This window comes from Numida meleagris, chromosome 6 (genome assembly GCF_002078875.1).
Source record: "Numida meleagris isolate 19003 breed g44 Domestic line chromosome 6, NumMel1.0, whole genome shotgun sequence".
NCBI lineage: Eukaryota > Metazoa > Chordata > Aves > Galliformes > Numididae > Numida > Numida meleagris.
The window spans coordinates 21621243-21640846 of NC_034414.1; positions in this window are offsets into that span (position 1 = coordinate 21621243).

Here is a 19604-nt window from a genome sequence, read left to right on the forward strand (position 1 = left end):
AAGTAAAACATAAAAGAGGCTTTCCACTTTTATAAGTGTTTGTGTTGATAACAGAGGAAAGGATTCACTTTATTCATTTGACAAAACTGTTTACTGCAGGACATATTACTCACTTTTATTAATTCTCAGCCAGGAATTTCACATTTGTAGTTTTTAATCCTAAGTAGATCTCAGACCAAAACTGTGATCTGCTTTGAGAAGCTATTTGGTGCTTGTATTTTTGACATCTTCAGAAAGGTAAACCTTGTTTTGGTTGGGAATTTACGGCAAAAGGACTTAAATGTGCTACTGACTTGAGAATGCTGACATCAGAGCCATCATTCCTGTTTGTTAATTCCTTGATCAGGGCTTATTTTTTTATCATGACTGCCCCGTAAATTTCAGTGGTTGTACAAACTAAAACAAATATCATAGTGACAGTGTAACACTCACTCTAAATCTGTTTGTTGGAAGCACGAAAGATCATCTCTCTCTGACTAGAAAAAAAAAGGGGGACAAAAAGCATTGCTCTCCTCAGATTACATCCAGCCCATCTTCCTTCTAGTCCGGGATAGTAGTTCCACTCCAAGATTGAATCTAAACTCTATTCTTGGAGAAGTTGTCATACAGGAATAATAATGTCCATAGGAGTTTTTTGGAGTATGGATCTTGAGTCCATGGGCCTTCATGATTCTGATATTGGTGAAAAAAAAATCCAGAATAGTGTCAATCCAGTAATGTGGCAGGAGGGTTATCTTCACAGTTAATTACTCAGTTACAGGATGTACAAGGTAAAGGAATAAGGAAACATTTTTAGAGAATGCGTGAGTAATACACTGAAGAGAGCAAAAATACAGGAACTTACATAAGAGATTGAGATAAAATGACCTATAAGAAAAACAAAAAGTAGACATGAAGGAAAAAAGCATTCGTTTCTTGTTTCAGCATCCTGAGATTTCCCCGCTTTAGCATCACTGCAGGTTTCCTACTTTTTACATAGTCCTTTCAGTTTAAATCTGGACAATTTTTCAGGTGAACACTTTTTTCTGGAAGTCAGAAAAATGGCATCTGCTCTGACCATCTTTCAGCTCATGTGTGTCATCTCAATTTACTGCAAGGATATGATGCAAGAATTAGGTTTAGAGTGGAAAAGATGGTGATTATGCTTTCTCTGATGGAATTGTACCCACAGACTCTCTAACAGCTAGGTTCTTTGCACTGATAAAAAGCCTTTGTAAGTAATTACAGATAGGACACAGTCCATAGCATTTTACTTTCATATGCTATAAATAAACTAGGATCAATTGTAAGTCATAATAAGAAAAGAAAAGAAAAGCGCCTATATTAATTTTATGTAGTATAATATATTTCAGGAGATGCTGCAAACTGATAACAAACCCATTGGTCTATAGGGGGGAGGGAAGCTGCTTGCTACAGTGATTTGTGAGTCATATAGTATCTTGGAAATAGGAACTCTTTGTGAATATATCAAAGGAGTTTCCCTGATAGTTTCTCTCTTGATAGAGATTGCTTGTTTTAATAGTGTATCTTTGGGAAGAAATCTTGACCTCCATTTCCATCAGCATCGTGAACTAATCCTCCTCTTTACTTAGTAGCCCATCAAATCTCACTGCTAAGTCCCAACAGTTAGATAACAGATTGAATCTGCAAACGCCCAATACCTGATGCAGGAAGGCAAAGCTCTTCATTCTTTCCTCTTACAGATGAGGAGGCAGAGACCCAGAGAAATTAAATGCCTTCAGACCTCATCAGCAAGTAAATTAAAAGGCCAAATGAATATTCCAAGCTGAAGTTAAGGAAGACTGAAATGGGACTTTGTTTTAAACTAGCTGTGGCTTTTGCTGCAGAATACTGCTTCAGCATGTGAAGACTGAACTGAAGGTTATATATCTTTTTCAGTTTCCTAAATGTATGCATTCATACACACACGACACTTATATGATGACCTCCAAGTAGAATACCAGTCTGCTGTAAGCAGCTGTAAACAGTAGTTATGAGGTAATCAAACCAAGTTTATAAGATTAGTAACTAATGTACTAAGGATGGGGAGAAATTTTTGGTTTATTTAATCTTGAAGTTCATTCAAGTATACCTGAAAAAATGCCAGGGGGAATAGAAATAGAAACTACCAGAAGACTATCTAGAAAAACTCAGCACTTGGCTTCCTTAAGCCAGTATAGCAATTCAAGGAAGACAGGCTGTAAAGGATAAAAGGCCTGAGGTCCAAATCAGAAAAGAGGATTTATCAATAATATCTTTGCGTTTACATGACAGTATATATTGATCTCATACATGAGAAATGTATGCCATTGTCCCTGGATTTTGACTTAATTATCTTCAGCTGAGTGATCATTCCTTCCCCAGCCCTGGGTTAACTGCAGTTGATCCCCATACATGTGTTTGAAATCACAGACCTTAAAAGTTCAGCAAAACAGGACATAAAAACTTCACTGGTTTCACTGGGCACCTGAAGGAGTTTTCCACCTCAAAGCTCTGCCCTGCCAAATTGCTCTCACGATGCAGTTACCTCCACTGACCTAGCAAAATAGATTTTTGGTGACTGGGCTGTGAAGTTCACTCTCAGAGTAGGATCAGTGATCATAAATATTGGCCTGACCTTTTACAGTTTATACAAAACACCCCCAGAGCTGCTTGGTGGTGGAAAAAGAGCAAGAGAGGAAGCAATTGTCTTAATGCCAATGCATTATAACTAAAATTGTCACAGGTCCAGTGTCCTGTTATAGCCTCATTCACCAGTAAGACAACCTCTTTGCAGCTGAACTAATGAACAGGAGCCTTACCTGCATCTTTGCTACTTCTCATATATATACATTTTCAAATCTCAGTTAAAAGGGCATACATTCTATTTTGAATACCAGCTCTTAATTTTTTCTTTTACAAATACTCTAAGCTATGTAATTTTAGTTACTCATTCAGAATTAATTGTGTTGGACCAAGAAAGGTTATTGACCATGGTGAATCCAGTAATTGTTTTAATGAACAGGAGAAGGTAGTAAGAGACTCCAGAACACAGAAACTGTGAGAGTCCACTGTTCCATATTAGCATGCATATGAAAGTGGAAAGGGTCAGAGCTTGCTTCGTACTTGCTGAGCAAAGGAATAGTGAGGTATTAAATTCCCAGAAGAGCAGTTGTGGAGGTAGCAAGCGGCAAAAATATTTTGCATAGTACAATCAGAGGAACTTAGTTCAATCAAAAGCATTGTTTTTCTTTTGCAGAGCTTCACTCAGTATGTATTAGTTGGTTGCCCAGATACTCAAAAGATGTTTTTTGTCTTTTCTCTATAGCTGCTAAAATTTGTATTAACTGGTTGAAGTGGCTCTCTTTAGTAACATAGGCTGGAATTTTCAGATTAGGATATGCAGTTATGAGGACCTCACTAGTGGCAATGTATTTCATGATTTTTTAAGGACAACAAGGCATCCTTTCAAAAGAAAAAAAAATACCAAATCTACCATGTTTGTTTTAAAAAAAAAAAAAATTAGAATGTGAGTTTGCCTCTTGTATCTCTAAGGAACTTGTGGTCCCTTTTGATATGCCTTGAACTGTCTGGAAAAAAACATGAAGGTGACACATCTGCATCGATGTTAGTATATTCATCCTGCCTCAGACAAGCTGTAGACACAGACCATCTGGTAGCAGCAAGGGCAGCAGTGGGTAAGTGGGGCACACCATGGGGCTCTGTGAGGCCTTGTTCCCCTGCATGTTGGGGACCAGTCAGTGTGGGCTGCAGAGCTGGTCCTGCACCCAGGATCTGACAACAATGCCTGAAGAGGGCTGGGCCCAACCTGAGCTGCAGTGCCTCTTTTGAGCTTCGGCAGAGTGAGCATTCTGGGCAAACAGCATTCATTCTGGCTTAGCTAAATCACATCTGTGTTCAGTTCATCCATATTTCAGGTTACTTCAAGACAAATGTGGCCAGAAGGTGGCCTTGAACCCTGCTCAGTGAATGTAAGGCGTGGGTAGGCTTAATGCCAGCAGCAAGCACAAGGCAGAATTTCATCTTCTCATCCAAAGCTCTAAAATAATATTTTTTGTGCACTCCCATTGCCACTTAAGTGACAGGTTAAATTATTCTTTTTATGTAGTGTGAAAAGTTGCTTAGTACATTTAGGTATTTTTGAATGAAAGGCATTTTATCAATATAAGATGATTAATTCTTTTCTACACAGAAGTCAAGATTTTTTTGGTTTTTGTGGCTACTTTGGAAGACTCAGGTTAAGTTTAAGGTGCTGAAATCCAAATGTATACCAACTAGCTGAACAGTTAAACTAGCTAAAGAGTATTAGGAATCATTGCAGCTGCAGTTTTTGAATTGGCATACAACCAGACAATATTGTCTTGCTTTATGGCTGTTATAATATCATTAATTTCAATGCACGTATGCTGACATGAAACTGGATTAATACATGGATGAATCAGGAGCAGAAACTGTGGATCCCCTAGCTGTAGACAAAAATAATCAAACCTAATAGGAGTTAGAGCTTCTAAATGGAGATATATAATATCTTCAATAAAAATGGGTTGTAGTGGTTCAGTAGCAAGGCTTTCAACTGTGCTCAACTATTGCTTTAGCAATATTGATTTTTCCACAATTTACAAGTTTCCATTTTTCTTAATTTTTCCTTACACTTCCTAACTCACAAGAAAACTTTTTTGTGGTATTCCTGATATTAAAATTGGATCAGCTTGAGGATCTCAGCTACATACAAAGAGTCCCCCAAACAGCCTGTTGCATGTGCAAAGTGGGTCTTCATTCCATATTTCCCAATGTATCAGTGAATAAAATATTAACACAATTTTAATGAAAGTTTTTGCAACAAATGTGCTTGTTCTTAGAAGTGCTAGTACACACTATGGTAACTGTTGTATTTTATAGAATTTGTATGTGCAAGAGTACATTGATTCAGGGGAGTATTTAAGAGTGTCATTGACTTTAACTGCAGGGATCAAAATATGCATGAAGTATGTGCTTGCTTTCCCCTCCAGAGTGGGGAAGCAGGGTCTCAGCAGGAAAGCAATGGCAGTAAGGTTCAGTAGCCCTTGATGAAAATATGTTGTTCTTTTTCTGTCCAGAAGCTCTTTCCTTCTTTTCCCCCTGAAAAGCTAGAGAAGTCTTTTTTTCTTTCTTTTTCAAAGAAAATAAGGCTTAATAGTACTCTGTTGAATAAGCATCTCCATGAGGCATATAGTGACAAATGGTGCATTTTAGAAAGACTACAAGTAAGCCTGAGCTGAAAAAAAGACAAAAAGTTCCTTTTGGTGTTCACAAGGAAACTTTGCCTTTACTGTCTGGTGTCAGTTGTTAGATTGTCACTGGGTGGCACTCGCAAATTCATTGATTTGTACAAATAAATGAACAGTAACAATTAATTACACACTCCATGAATACAACTCAGTAGGAAGACAGGGGCTATGCAGACTTGCACAGCCCCACTACACCATCCCTACTGTGTGATCAGGATCCTAATTAACATGCCAGGCAATCTTTGGCTATTCCTACTAGCTGTTTTTTCTTACCCCTTTGATCATGAATGTAGATGAGTTCAGTGGAGCCATGCAGCAATCTGAATGCACGTAGCTTTCAGGAAAGAAGTTCCTAGTGCTGTAATATGTCCAATAAAAAAATCCTGAGTTTTGTATTTTCTGTATAAATTGTTTTTCTTCATCAAACAGCCTGGTGGTAGCTATGCTGTATGGCAAGGTATGTTCTTATCTTTAAAGCATAGCTCTCACATGTTACATGAAAGAAATTGAAAATGTTAAGTCTGCCACTTGGACAGGAACTTTCAAAGCTATTGGCATACCTTGTCAATTCTCAATCTCAAAGGATAGTGAGTATTTTCCATCTAGGTAATTTTTAAAAGTGAGGCTAGAACTGTGATCTGTATGATCAAACAGAGAGGCTTGCAGATATGAGGAAAGATACAAGTGACCAGCTAGGAGTTTCTACAGGATGCTGCAGATTTGTTAAAATAATTTCTGCCCTTAGCACTAGGCAATTACATTTGTATCCAGCCATATGAGTTAGTTCCTAAATGAGCTTGTTTTGCAATTGCAAGGTTAAGGAACTTTTTTTAAACTACCCATACTAATTAAAGACATGATTGGTCTGTCTGGTTTTGGGGAACTGTGGCTTTGTTTAGTATTTAATAGATGCAGCGTGTTTAATACTTGGTATTCCAGGCTGAACACTGAGAGTTATGAGCTGCAATTTATCTCTTTAATTCTAATTGTATGCCTTACCCAAATTAGGAAACCTGTAGTATAGCATTCTTTCAAGCACATTGCTTCACAGTTTAAATTCAGTGACAGGTTAGTTTACTGTAGCATATCTTCTTGTTTGTTGGACATGGTATTCATCTTTTACTTGATCCTGTCAAATTCAGTATAGAAAAATAAAGTGTAGAAACATGCTGTAGTCTGTAGAACTCTCCCTTCTGAATGATGGTATTTCCCCTTTTGATGAATGATTTTGTTTGTATTCAGTTCATTCTTTATCTCAAATATCTTTTACCTGCAGTGTTTGTTGTGCTTAAGGCACAAGTGGGGTATTCATAAAAATATTCAGCTATAACTCTGTTCAGTCAATAGAGATGTTTTTCCTTCCCATTACCTACCGCAGCACTGACATTTTATTGCTTGCTGAGACAGGAGACAACAAGGGGTAAAATTGAGTCATTTTATTCCCATATCTAAAAATAAAACCCTCAAGACTGCTTTGCAAAAGGACAAGTAATTGCTGCAGAATTCACAAGCTTTGTTGTTCATTGAAGGGTAAATATTCTAAAGATGAAGTATTTGGAACTAAAAGCTGTCTGTGATGTTACAGGCCTGTCGAAAAGGGAAGACTTACATATGTCCTTTCTTTTAACAAATGTCTTTACCTGATGTCAGATAGGTATATAAATAAATTGTGACATTGTAAGAGCTTTTATCATGGTAGTTCCAGAAAGCTTCACATCTATTAACAAGACTAGATTCCTAGCAGTCTGAAAGGTAAGGAAGAGCCCATATTTATATTATAAATAGGCATGAAGGGGTGGTAGATTAAACAACTCGGTCAAGGTCACACTGCAAGTTTGTAGCAAAAACCGATGAACCCAGATGTATTTATCACTGGAACAAAAATAATCTATGTAAAACAAGGCACATTTGAAACTTGGCCAAGCCTGAAACCGTAAGTATGCAATGCAAATGTCATTGTGCTCTGAAATCCACAGACATACTACACTTCCAATCAGCCTTGCTGTGTTTTGAAAAGAAAGCTGAAAAGACGTGTGCACTACTGCCAACTGTTGCCATGGTAAGGAAAAAAGATTGTCTTAGTGATTCTAAAAATATGTTTGCAATGGGCAGGGGGAAATCCAGAAAAGCAGAGAGAAAGAAAATGGCTGTTAACTAGTGTTTGAACAAGCCTTTGAAGCCTCCTCAGAAATCTCAAGCTATTAGAAGTTAAAAATATCAAGAAGCTCCTCTCCTGTACATAGTCTTTAATGGGAGTAAAGTATCTGAAAGCTACTTTTGGTTTTAAATCTTAGTCACACTTGCAGTGACTGTCAAAGTTAGGAGCAGTCTTGGGGTTTCTCTACAGTCTGGGAGCTGTTACCGCCTATGTAAATGTGACATTGCTGGACAAGAGCTGGGTTAAAGAGCTGAACGATGAAAACCATCTGAAGTGCACAATCCATTTATTAATCTTAAACCTGGAATTTTGCTGCACAGTCCTGAACATCATCTATCAGACCTCTACTTGCCAATTCATTACTGTCTATATACCAACAGAAGACAGAATCGGGATCATTTCTGATTGAGACTTTGTCCTGCTATCCCTTACGCTGAGTAGGTGAAGAAGTGCTGAAGAGCCACTGTTGATGCTCTGGCCATGTGCAGCCTCTTTGGAGTCAATGAGGTGAAACAAAGGCAGCACAGTGGAATCTGGAATCTTTCTCGCAACAAAGCAATGAACACAGGCTCTTAACTTTCTTGTCTCTTCAGCCTGCAGAAAAGGTCAGGCAGCACAAACAGAGCAAACTGCAGTCCCAGTCCCCTCAGAGTTTCTGTCAAGGCAAAAGAACTGTTGCAGGATAAAAAGTTGCAAGCTTGTAAAAAGACACAGATTGCGATTTGGTGTTAGCTCAGGTTTTGGATTTGTCTTAGTTTAACCTCGCAAGTTACCTTATAAGTAAATGGCAGCACGATGTCCTGGGTGCTGCATTCCAAAAGGTTTAACCCTTAGCCAGAAAATGCAGCTCTGCTGGAAGGTTATTTCTTCTTCTGTTTCGAAGAATAGTTCCATCTTATGAAATTTTTTTCCATCTTAGGGAAGATTTTGAAAGTGAGGCATCAAGTCTCTCTTTCAACACACTGGCTGCATTACCTCTTCAGACCACAGAAGCGCTCATAACAGTTGGTTTTCTGGAGACAGTGGAAAGTGAGTAGATTAGGAGACTGATAGTAAGTCTGGCCCAAATGAAGACTGCTCCTGTGTCACATTTGAATTCCTGGTCACAAATTACAGTGATGTTTTCTCCTGTATTTAAAGGAACAGTTTCCTGATCAATCCCAATGGTCAAATGAGAAGCTTGACATCAGTCTATCTGGACAAAGGGCAGCAGGAGCTGTTCCCTTCCTATATTCAAATTAGCTTGTTACGGGTTGCAGCTTCCGTAGGTGAATCACACACAGGAGCAGTATGCGCTGACCATTCAAGATCTACTCAGTTCTAGGCTACTGTCTCCTTTTACCTATTGCTTTAGAGCAGAGATAAGAAGAGTTATGATAATGCCAAATGAGAGGTATAGACAGCAATTTAGCATAGATAACCAAAAATTAAACATCAAGCAGAAATAAGGAGATTACTGTCTTTCCACTAATCCCTAATCATCTTGCGACTTATTGGTTGTTTAACCAATGTATTTATGTTTCAGGTTTGAGCAGCTGCAGGGAGCAAGGGCTGGGAAGGAGACAGTTTGAAAATGGCATCTGTCTGTTAGCAATAATTAAGCCAAAATATGCAAAGTTTCAGAGTTCTAACTGCTCCCGTTAAGCTGTTGATGAGCAGTAAAATCTCTGATTAAATTTTAAGCAGAGGGAAATGGGCCAGCCTTCTGATATGGGGAGGCTGATGAAGCGAAGCATGGGCAATTACTAGAGGAGAAATTGCATTCAGGCACTGGCTGACTGAGCCAGCATCAGCTCACTACTGCAGACAGCTAACAGAGGTGGGTGCTAGGCACCATTTTGTGCTGACTGGCAGTGCCCCAGACATCAGCCACTTACAACGTGGGGAGCATATTTGGACTGGAGTTGAATGACTTATGCACAGCCTTGTTTTTCCAATATGTATGCACACCGCGACTGCAGAGATTTTTTTTTCTTTCTGTCTTAAAACAGTGTTGGGCAAATCACAACATGCTGGTGTACTGCAATAATTCCCTACCTCAAAAGGGTAATTGTGAAGGTTAATGAATATTTTTATAGCGCTCTTAAAGCTCAAAAATACTGTGTAAAGGCAATTAATTATTATCCCAGTAAATATCACTATTAATTAGCTCTCATTCTCCAGCACTTTTGTCTGGCTCCCATTGCTTCTTTCTCATCCACTTGGCAAGCTCCATCCTGAAGGAAACCAGAGGTATCGTTTCCTAACATGTGAAGTGTCGCTGAGCTGTATGAGTAATAAATGAGCCCGTTACAACTTTACAGTACAGGAGACAGGTTAATTCTTTGTCAAATCAGTGCACCCAGTGTCCTCCTTCCTTGTTCCAATTACTCAGGAGGTGATGGCAGTTTCTCATCCACAGCCTTTCAGGTAACCATTGATGCATATTTTGGACAGGGACAGGTACAACGTTTTGCACGCAAGCCTTCAGATCATGTCACAGGGGAATGGAAGTGACAGAAGCTGACAGCAGTGACTAATGTTCTGAGCTAACTTTGTTTGAAACAGTCTTTTAGAAATAAAACAAAAATAACAACAATGAAAAAAGACTTCTGTTTCAAGTTCTACAGGAATCATTTAATTAAATATAAAACCCTCAAACATCCCAAACCTATTGCTTTATGAGACATTTCTTTGTAGTGAGAGTGATGTACATTTGTACAGTCTTTCATCCTGCGATTCCTGAAGTTCATTACAGGATCTTGATATGAAAAGAAGCCACCTCTAGGGTGAAACATGACAGCTTTTTATTACAACAGAGAATATATATCAATACCATAGTGGAGGATGGGAAATAAAATATTATATTGAACTGACACTGCCAATGGGCCATCTTTTGAAGACAGTGCTTAGAGAGGATACCAGACTGTTATCAGCTTTGTTTGTTAACAGTGTAGTTGTAACTCATAAAGGCATTAGACTTATATTATGGACTTTGAGACACTCAGTGGATGAGAAAAGGAAAACCAAATTTAATTTTTTTAGTCTTCACTTCCAGTGAGTATAGAGAAAAAATTTGCAACTGTGCCTTGAGAGAGAGACGAGCAGAAACAGCCTATTTAGGAGATGAAGTTCCCTGTAGATACTTTACCAAGCAGGATTAGTTTGAATCACGTGCTAGTGAGTTGGTGGCCAGCTCCTAAGTGCAGGCTGTGCCACCTTCCTCAGTGCTACATCATGGCGCTCAGTTTCCACAAAACGGGACAGAACCTCAACAGCTTGTATTAAATCAGTATTGTTGTCCCCTCATGTACAAGAGAACTCAGAGGAGGCTTTATAATGCTTATGATTTAGCTGTCACTGCACTGTAAGCGTAAAAATGATTGTGCTTAATTCCATGCATTACCTCAATCAGATGGACTTATGTTTTCTAAACTAGAGAGAGTTGTGGGATAAGGCTATGAGTCTTATGAGAGCTTGCTAGTTATATCTCTGTGCACCAGAGAAAGACACCATATTCCCATAACAGCGAGTAGCAGTGGGGAGAAGACAAGTGCTTTCTATCAGGACTAATAAGAACAGGAACCCTTCTAGGGGAAAGCAGAAGGTCAGAAACTGGCCCATGCAATGTTCCCAGCACTGGAATATAATGATTGCTAAAAGAACAGAAAGTTTCTTTTAGCAGACATATGTTGTTGCTATATCCAGTCATCTGAATTTACTGTGACTACCAAATCATCCAGGTTCTGCAGACAGGATTTCATATGCTCAGTATGTAGTGGGTGGTTGTTATAATAAACACAAGCAGTGTTTGAGGACAGTAGAGGAGCATCCAGACTTTGGATTTGGTCTTATAATTAGCTTTTATCTGAGTGTTAGTTAAAGATTTAGTAGAGCTCATTATCTTAGTAATATGAAGACAGGCTCACCTAACTGCCACAGCTTATCAGCAGCCTAGAGTTTTGGCAGTGCAGCAAGAAGATATCCTAGAGGAGTGCTTGGATGTTCTCTCTCTGTTCGTTAGGTGGACTATGTAGTAACGCTTGCCAGAAGAGCAAATCTTAGATGCTAAGGATCCGTTCCCCCAAGACAACAGCAATCTCACTTTCCCAGGGCTAAAGGAAGAGTCAGTCATATGGCACCCAAAGGGATCAGGTGCTTAAAGCAATTACATCACTTATAACATGGAAGAGAAAAATTTGTGTCAGATTTGGAAGATGATTTCTGACCTCCTGATTAAATATATCTGAGGTCAAGAACTTGCCAGTTTTTAAAATATTAATTAAAACCAAACAGTTTCAGAAGCTCTTCTTTTTGCCCTCCTTTTTTATTTGTCTTCATTTCCTCCTCCTTTTTGTACCAGATTATGATTTGAAGCTCAGCTGCATGTTAGCTTGTTGGTCAGCATCACAAACACCGTGGCAACCAGCCAGCTGACCTGGCATTGTTTTTTGCCATAATTTAGTGCAAAGAATGTACTACTGCGTGTTTGTAGATGCAACGAATTAAAATATATAAGGAGTCCTGGAAAATGTAGAGTGGAACTCCTATCAGATTTCTTTCCAAAATGGTTTTATAAAAGTCTTTATTTCTCTTGAATAAGAAAATACAGTGCACTCTAGCTTCCAACTCAGTTCTCGTCTTCAAATAGTGATTAAAATTAATTCTTCTGAACTCAACATGAAGTGTGCTGTTTAGGCACAGACGTGGGTAAATATTCTGCAGGATATTGCCAGACAGCTTCTTTTCTAAATAAGAGAAAACAAAACAGGTTGGTTTTGTATGGGACTGATGCTGTCTGGAGAATTCTGTTCTCTTGGCTGTCAAGTGTATTCCAGTTCTTAAGACTGACAAAACTGGGACATTGAGGAAGGATATTTTTTTATTTTGGAAGTGTTTCAGTTTCATTTGCTTTTTTGTATTATAAAATGTACTTTCCTAGATAATCACAGATGTGCAGTGTGGTCCTGCAAGGTAGCTTGAGTGAAATATCACCTCTTAGTTCTGTGACAAGACCAGACCTGAGATGCTTAGAAATGTGCGAAGTCAAGCAGTGGAAGCAGAGGTCTACTCAGCTATGGGTTTTGCTCTTTGACTGACTTGGCAAATACCTTCTAGTCCAGCAGAGCCTACGTATGTTATGGGATAAGGTGTCATATCTGGGTTATCTATTTACTAGTCTTTGTATTTAACATGAATCTTCAGCAGTACTGATTAGGTGAATAAGAAAGGCAGTTATCAGATTGGATATTTTGCATTTTGATTATTAAGTTGATCAGATGACCAAGCTATTAGCACCTGAATTTTCAAGCCTTTGTTCTTATCCATTCAAAAAACTTTCCAAAAGATCATGGATCTCTGAAGCTCTTAGGAAAAGGAGACGTAAGAAAATATTTTAAAAATAAAATTAATTAAAGAATAATGCATCTGGAACTGTATTCTGCTCCAAGGTGTTAGTGTGCTGTTCTGGGAACCTTTTGACCTACTTAATCTCTGGATCAGAATGCACTTCATTTTATAGAAACAAATCTTGGACATGAGGCTGAAATAAAAAGAATTCAGTTGTAAAGATGGAACAGCGTAAGTCCAGCAATCATCAGTTACTACAGTAAAGAATCAATACACAGTGAAATAATATATTACAGAGTATCTGAAAAAGTTTTAAGCTTCATTTATGAATAAATAAGTGGCTGCCCCAGGCATTGTTGTTTAGAGGCCTGATGAATCTTTGTGTTTTAGCCCCACATCTGACACTTATTTGATAGATTGCCTTGGAGAAGTTATGTCCACACATAATGTTTCATCCCCTTAATCTGTAAAATCAGTATGAAAATATTTACTCCCTAGGCAGTTGTGGAAATTAATTAACATTTTCATAGTTCTTTAAAGATGTAAAGTGCCAAGTAGTATTATGATTATGATTTTGTAAGATGTCACGAATAACATGGGTCAGTAGCTAGATGCAGCCTTCAAGTGATATTTAAGGAGTTTGCATGATGTAGTTCTGCCATATTAAATAATAATAATTTTCATTCCAAGTTAATAATAAAAATGTCTTCAGTATTTGATTTGAAGTGTTACGTTGCCAAGTATGACATTTTTCAATTTGAAAATAAAATCAAGCAAATTTCTTATTATTCTGTGGTTATTAAATACTAATGGGGGTTGGAACTTGATGATCCTTGAGGTCCTTTCCAACCCATGCCATTCTATGATTCTGTGATAAGACCTTTTCTTGTAGACTTACAGATGCCTTCTCTCTCTCTCCCCCTCTCTCAACTCACTCATTTAAATGGCTTTGATGCCCTTTGCAATGAAAGGCACTGTAGGAGCATAGCTTTGAGGTGAGATTTGAAACTTCTGATCCTCTGTCTTCGTATGCATTCCATCACGTATGTTCTGAGTTGCGTTACCTTGCAAAACAGAATAGACTTGTTCAAAAATTGACTTAATTGAAACTGATCCTGTCAAATAGTAGTTTAGTGAGATAATGGCTCCGCTGGTTCTTATTCATGCAAGCAGAGAAAATTTTAAATTATCTGCTGAGTTTGTAGGAGCTGATGAAAAAACAGGGAAACAGTTTATAGACATAGTTGCAGCTTACCAATGTTTATCAGTTCTCTTCAGCATTGAGGTTAGTTTGCAGGTAGCATTTTTTCAGCTTCTTCCTCTCATCCAGATGTCATCGGTAGAATATTTTTTAAATGTCTGCTTGACTGTGCCCTCAGTTCATAGTGCCAGTGCTTGTGTGGGTTGAAGTTCAGGCTTCTAAGTTGGAGTTCAAGCCTTCTCTCTTCTCCAGCCTGCCAGCTCATCTGGCTTCTTCCAGACATGATCTGGAATGGAATCCCTAGAGGAATCTAGGCCTCAAGTACTGCTCACGTTGTTAAGTCAGTACAGCTATGTGATAAGAGGTTTACACACCTTTCAAACTGCAGAGATAGTTTACTCTTGAGGTCTGATTATGAAGAAACACTATGATGGTTAACTTGGATCTGCAGTTGGCTTTGATTTTGTTTGATAAGACAAAAACTTGCTAAAAGTTCTCTCTCTCCTATCGTTATGCCAGTCAGTATTGATTGATAATAGTAAAATTAAGACTACATTAAGGGAAATTAAGGATCATTCAAAGGATGATTTCCATCAGAAGTTGTTTGGAGCAGTGGAGTACTTTGCTAATAAAAATACAAAAATAGAGACTCAAAAAGATAGATTATTTAAAATTCACTATTGAGCATAATATTGCTGAGTATATAATAGAAAAATATCTTACTGTATCAAGGGAATTAATTAGATACAGTTCCCATCCTGATGTGATAATATTTTGAACTTACTCCACGCTTGCTTTCCACTGATGTAACTGAGTGCCAAGGTTGCCAAATAGCACAGAATAAAGCTGATCTTTGTCAGTGACAGTAAAAAAAGACCCCATAAAAGTCCCAAACCAGACCTCAAATTCTGTTGAACTCTACAGGTGCTGGATGTCCCTTGCATCTTTTGTTTTCAATTCCAGTGTATAATCTCTGTTTCCTACCTAAAACCAGATGCTTCTAACAAAAATTAGATACCTCAAGAAGCAGGTGTAAGTTAACGTTGCCATGGTCCTGCTATTAGTCCCAGCTGTGTGTTTCTGTCTCCAGGCAAGCACTGTTACTCCATCTCATGTGCCAATCTAAATGCTCAGCTCATCTCACAAGATGAGCCAATTCAGGGATCTAAACTGATGGAAAACTACTCTTTTTTCTTTTGTTTTTTTAATTATAGTTTTCTATTAATTTCATTCTTTAAATAGGTTCACCAGCATGTTGGATGAGCTGAAACAAAGGAGGAAAAGGAAATGATGAACCAGGAATTTCAATTTAGCTTGATTTAAATAGCCACAGAGTTAAAGCCCCTGGTAAAAGCCTTGGTAGCCAGAGGTTTCTTCTGTGGTGAGTGAAAAGTAGCCTCAGAGACTTTATATATCACTTGATCTTTCTTCACTGTCATAGAGAGATTGTGGAGATGCCATCTTAACTGAGACACTAAGGTCATGTCATGGACTAAGGCTAAAAAGTCATCTTTGGGATAATTTAGTTCTCTGCTCCAGCTTTTGTAAGCCCAAATGTTATGATGTTTCCCAGTTTCTGCTTCCCTCCAGACCCCATGATTCTGTTGCAGATATATGACCGCCCTCAGGGGAGAAGTATGAGGGTATGTTTTTTGTAACTAGAAGTGCCCAGTGTTTCATATTACATTCTGTTAGATGATAGTATGATGTCTGAATGCATATATAATCATGCATTTTTGTGTACAACTAAACATTAATACAAACTTACCTGTGATTCAGTCATTGTACCAAGAAAAAAAAACTAACCAATGTATTAATCTCAGATTGTTATGGACATGAATGTGCCATTATGTGGAGGAAAGGACAACTGTTTAATCCTGTCTATCCAAACGCTTCTAATGCTTTACAAACCAAAACTTAGTAGAGTCACAAGTGGAAAAGATGACATATTACAAAGCGAAATGACCTGCTGTTTGCCACTGCGTAGCACAACACTGGAGACAAACATAATTAAGGTACCCTTATTCCCCTCACTTCAGTTGCTCTTAGATAGGGCTCACTTTGTACTTAAATAGCACAGTATGTATCCAGAATACTGCTATGGATACTACCATGGTACTGAAGTCGTCTGTCCTGCCTGCATTATCTGGCCAGATTACACCAATTTACACCGTATAAACTACTAGTGGAGTTTTCTAAATGTGCCAAGAAGCTCTGTGCCCACTGGAGTTATCTTTCAGAGTTCTGTAGACAGCAGGCAAATTTGTGTCACCTCAATGCACACAGCAATTACAGGTATAGCAGTCAGAAAGACTGGTAGGTGTGCTGTCTTTCCCACATTCATAGAATCTAAACCCAGTACTTCAGCATTGGCATTCCTCTGCCCTCCTTTCCAAGTTCCCTCTGCTGTCCTGTATTTTATACATTTTGATCCATTTTCTCTTTGGAATTTATAGAACCATGTAGATTCTAATGTTCAATTCAAAGGCATCTGTGTTTTCTAATGCCCTGAAAATATACTATAGACTCATTCCAAATCTAAGTACTTCTCTCCTTGTGGCTATCGTGGTGTTACCTCATATTACCACATCTTTATCATGCTTTTAATGCGTGGTATAGTTCTTTAATATACACTCCAGATATCATCATAAGCATCTCCAGCTCTGAAATTAAACAGAGACATTATATTCCAATTCCTTGTCCTCATTTACTTGTTTTCTTAGTAATGCATAGACTAGAGCATTCTATATTCATTCTCAGATTCATATCACTGAGGTTCTCTTGTAATAGAGGAGAGGATGAACTTACGGTGTAACTGAATTAATGCCTGATTCATATTCAAGAAGATGGTCTTGACTGTACTCTGACAAAACTGAAGTAGTGGGGATTCAGTCTTTGTGCACAATGCTGGTGGTATTTAGCCCTAAACAACATGAGTAAACATGTCTTTGGGAGTGTAGTCTGGAGTAACCGTCAGGATGTTCTAAACAGACACAATCAAGCTGGTGGCCTTCGTGCCAAAAGTCACCTCTAGCATACTCCATTCAGCCTCCTGCCTTTTTCTCCGAGATGGAAGAATTTAAGAGTTGTGTGTCTAAAAGATGAATGTTTCTTCCTGTCATATACAGTCTAGATTGGGATTTAATTGACACATCCATACTGGAGAACCACACTAGAGTTAGCAGCCACCATTTCTGTATCACACTGAATTGACAGAGAGCTTTCAGTATCAAGATCCAGTTCCCATAGTAGTCAGACTTGGCCCACCTTGATTTTAGAGCTACGCAGTAGTCCGGTATAAGGAGAAAGTGAAGTCCACATTTCCCTCCTTTCTCTGTCTGTCTGTAGCTGAAGAAGTGGGCACAGTCTTTAGCACTGGCACATAATTTCACAGCCCAATTACATGATGACTCAAGGGAATATGACAAGCGAGTATGATGTTTGCTATCTGGCATATTTGTCAAAGTCCTATAGATATTTCTTGGCATCTGTCCAGTTGAATCCTTAATGTCTTATGACACGTATTCCTGAAGAGGCTGAATTCTATGTTTACATCTCTCTGGCCAGAAAATGAACACCACGGCAGATATTTTTTTTAAAAAAAAAACACCAACAAACTGAGTTTATTAAGCTCTGCATGCCAAATACTTCAGAAATAATTTCATTTTCATGCCTTGTTTTCTCTATAGTTTCTCTTTCATGACAAACAGTGCTTGCTTTAAACAGGTGCAGAACTGCCAAGGGACCAAGAGGGCTGCAGTCCACTCATTAACACGCCCAGTGCATCAGACACTTTAGCTACATCTATAATAGTAAATATAATGAGTGTAGGAACATTCCCAGATATTCATGCCAGCTGGCAAAGAATGTCCCTCACCTATGCTGATTTATTCTGTTAGCTTCCAAAAAAGGGTGCAGCATGCAAACTGCTTATTGAGAATAAGCAAAGCCCAGGAATAATTTCACTGAATCACAGAATCATAGAGGCTGGAAGGGGTCTCTGGAGATCATCTAATCCAACACTCCTGCTATAGTAGGTTCCCTACAGTAGGTTACATAGGAAAGCATCCAGGCGAGTGCTTTGCATGTACACGTAAGCATGTAAAGGAGCGTGCATTGCAAAGACAAGTAGTAGTTGTTTTGGTGCAAACTGATGGATTCCATTTCTTTGAAGGGGCATTTCAGTTCCCTTAAGCGAGTTCCGTGCACAAGGAGAGCCTTTGAATGAACAGCAATAATCACAAAATCAAAATGAGATATTATGGCTTCATTAACAGGATATTTTTGATTGCCTGTGCTGATAATATTTTCTGAACAGGAGAATTCTAGGCCCAGATTTTCAGCAGACTACCAGCTTTCCATTTTGATTCCACCAGCACAAGTACAGTTTAAAAGCCCATTGTATAGAGGGCAGAACTAACGAGGTTGCAGGACATTTTAACCTAGAAACAATTTTATTATTCCTTAAAATACAGGAAGTAAGCACTTCAATTAGTATTTCCTGATTTATCTTTTTTTTCTTTCTGTCAAACTGTTTTGAAACTCTTTTATGATTTTGTATCCCAGATCCCAGCAGGTCTAAGACCTGCAAATCTAAGGTCTTATTTCCTAAGATAGTCTCTTGGACCAGTTTCATTTTAGCATAAATGCGTTGGTCAGCTGTATTCCATGGCTAACTTAAGGTACTGTCAGCCAATCACATTCTTTTCTGACCACTCTTAATTCACTGAATAACTGTGAATTTATCGTAAGGGAACTGATGAGGCCAAGGCTATAGAAATAAGCAAAGCAGGGTGTGGGTGAGCGCAGAAGACCACTGAGAATGGTGTACAGTCAGATTCCAGGCATTTACTTTGCTTTGCCTCTGGCTGGCCCCAGAAAGTGAGATTCATTCCTGATGCCAGCAGTGAAATCAGATGATGCTAGATTTAGTGATGCTGTATGGAGCGTATCCCAGCAGCACTAATAATTCCTGTACTCTCTCTCCAGGGCCTGTCTCTCCAGCAGAAGTAAGAGCAACTCACTCAGCACAGCTTTCAGTCCTCAAACTTCACAGCCCACTGTATTCCTTTCCAGTGCCTACAGCAACCCTACTCACTGTTGAAAAAGCAAAACTAAATAGTAGCATTGTTAAAAAATGACAATGATATTACTGTGAAATTTGTCTTCCCTGCTGGCAGGTATGTGCATGCCCCTTGCCATATAATGGACAGGAGCCATTTGATAGTTGCTTTCATATCCATTTCATTGTTTCCAACTGTCTTGTATCTGGTCATTTACAAGGTATCTCCTTCAGAGAACAATGAAAAAATACAGGGATTTCACCTTTTGTGCATTACAGATGATGGGTGCTGAAGCCAGTTTTACTTATGTGCAAGAAAAACTAAATGACTGTGCAGTAATGTTGCTGTACTATCAAAGATTTTCTTCTTTTCTTGCATGCTTCTTGTGTGTGACTGCCTTGTGCATTTGCCAATTGTTGCCTTCTGATAGACAATTGTCATGGTTTTGTGATTTTCGGTTATTGGTATTCCACATCATAACATCATGTAGTGGACATACCTAGTTCTCAGAAGAGAAGGACTACTACAGTCCCCACGGTACTTTGCTCCTTTGTTACCATTTTCCAGCCGGAGGGAAAAGATAGAAG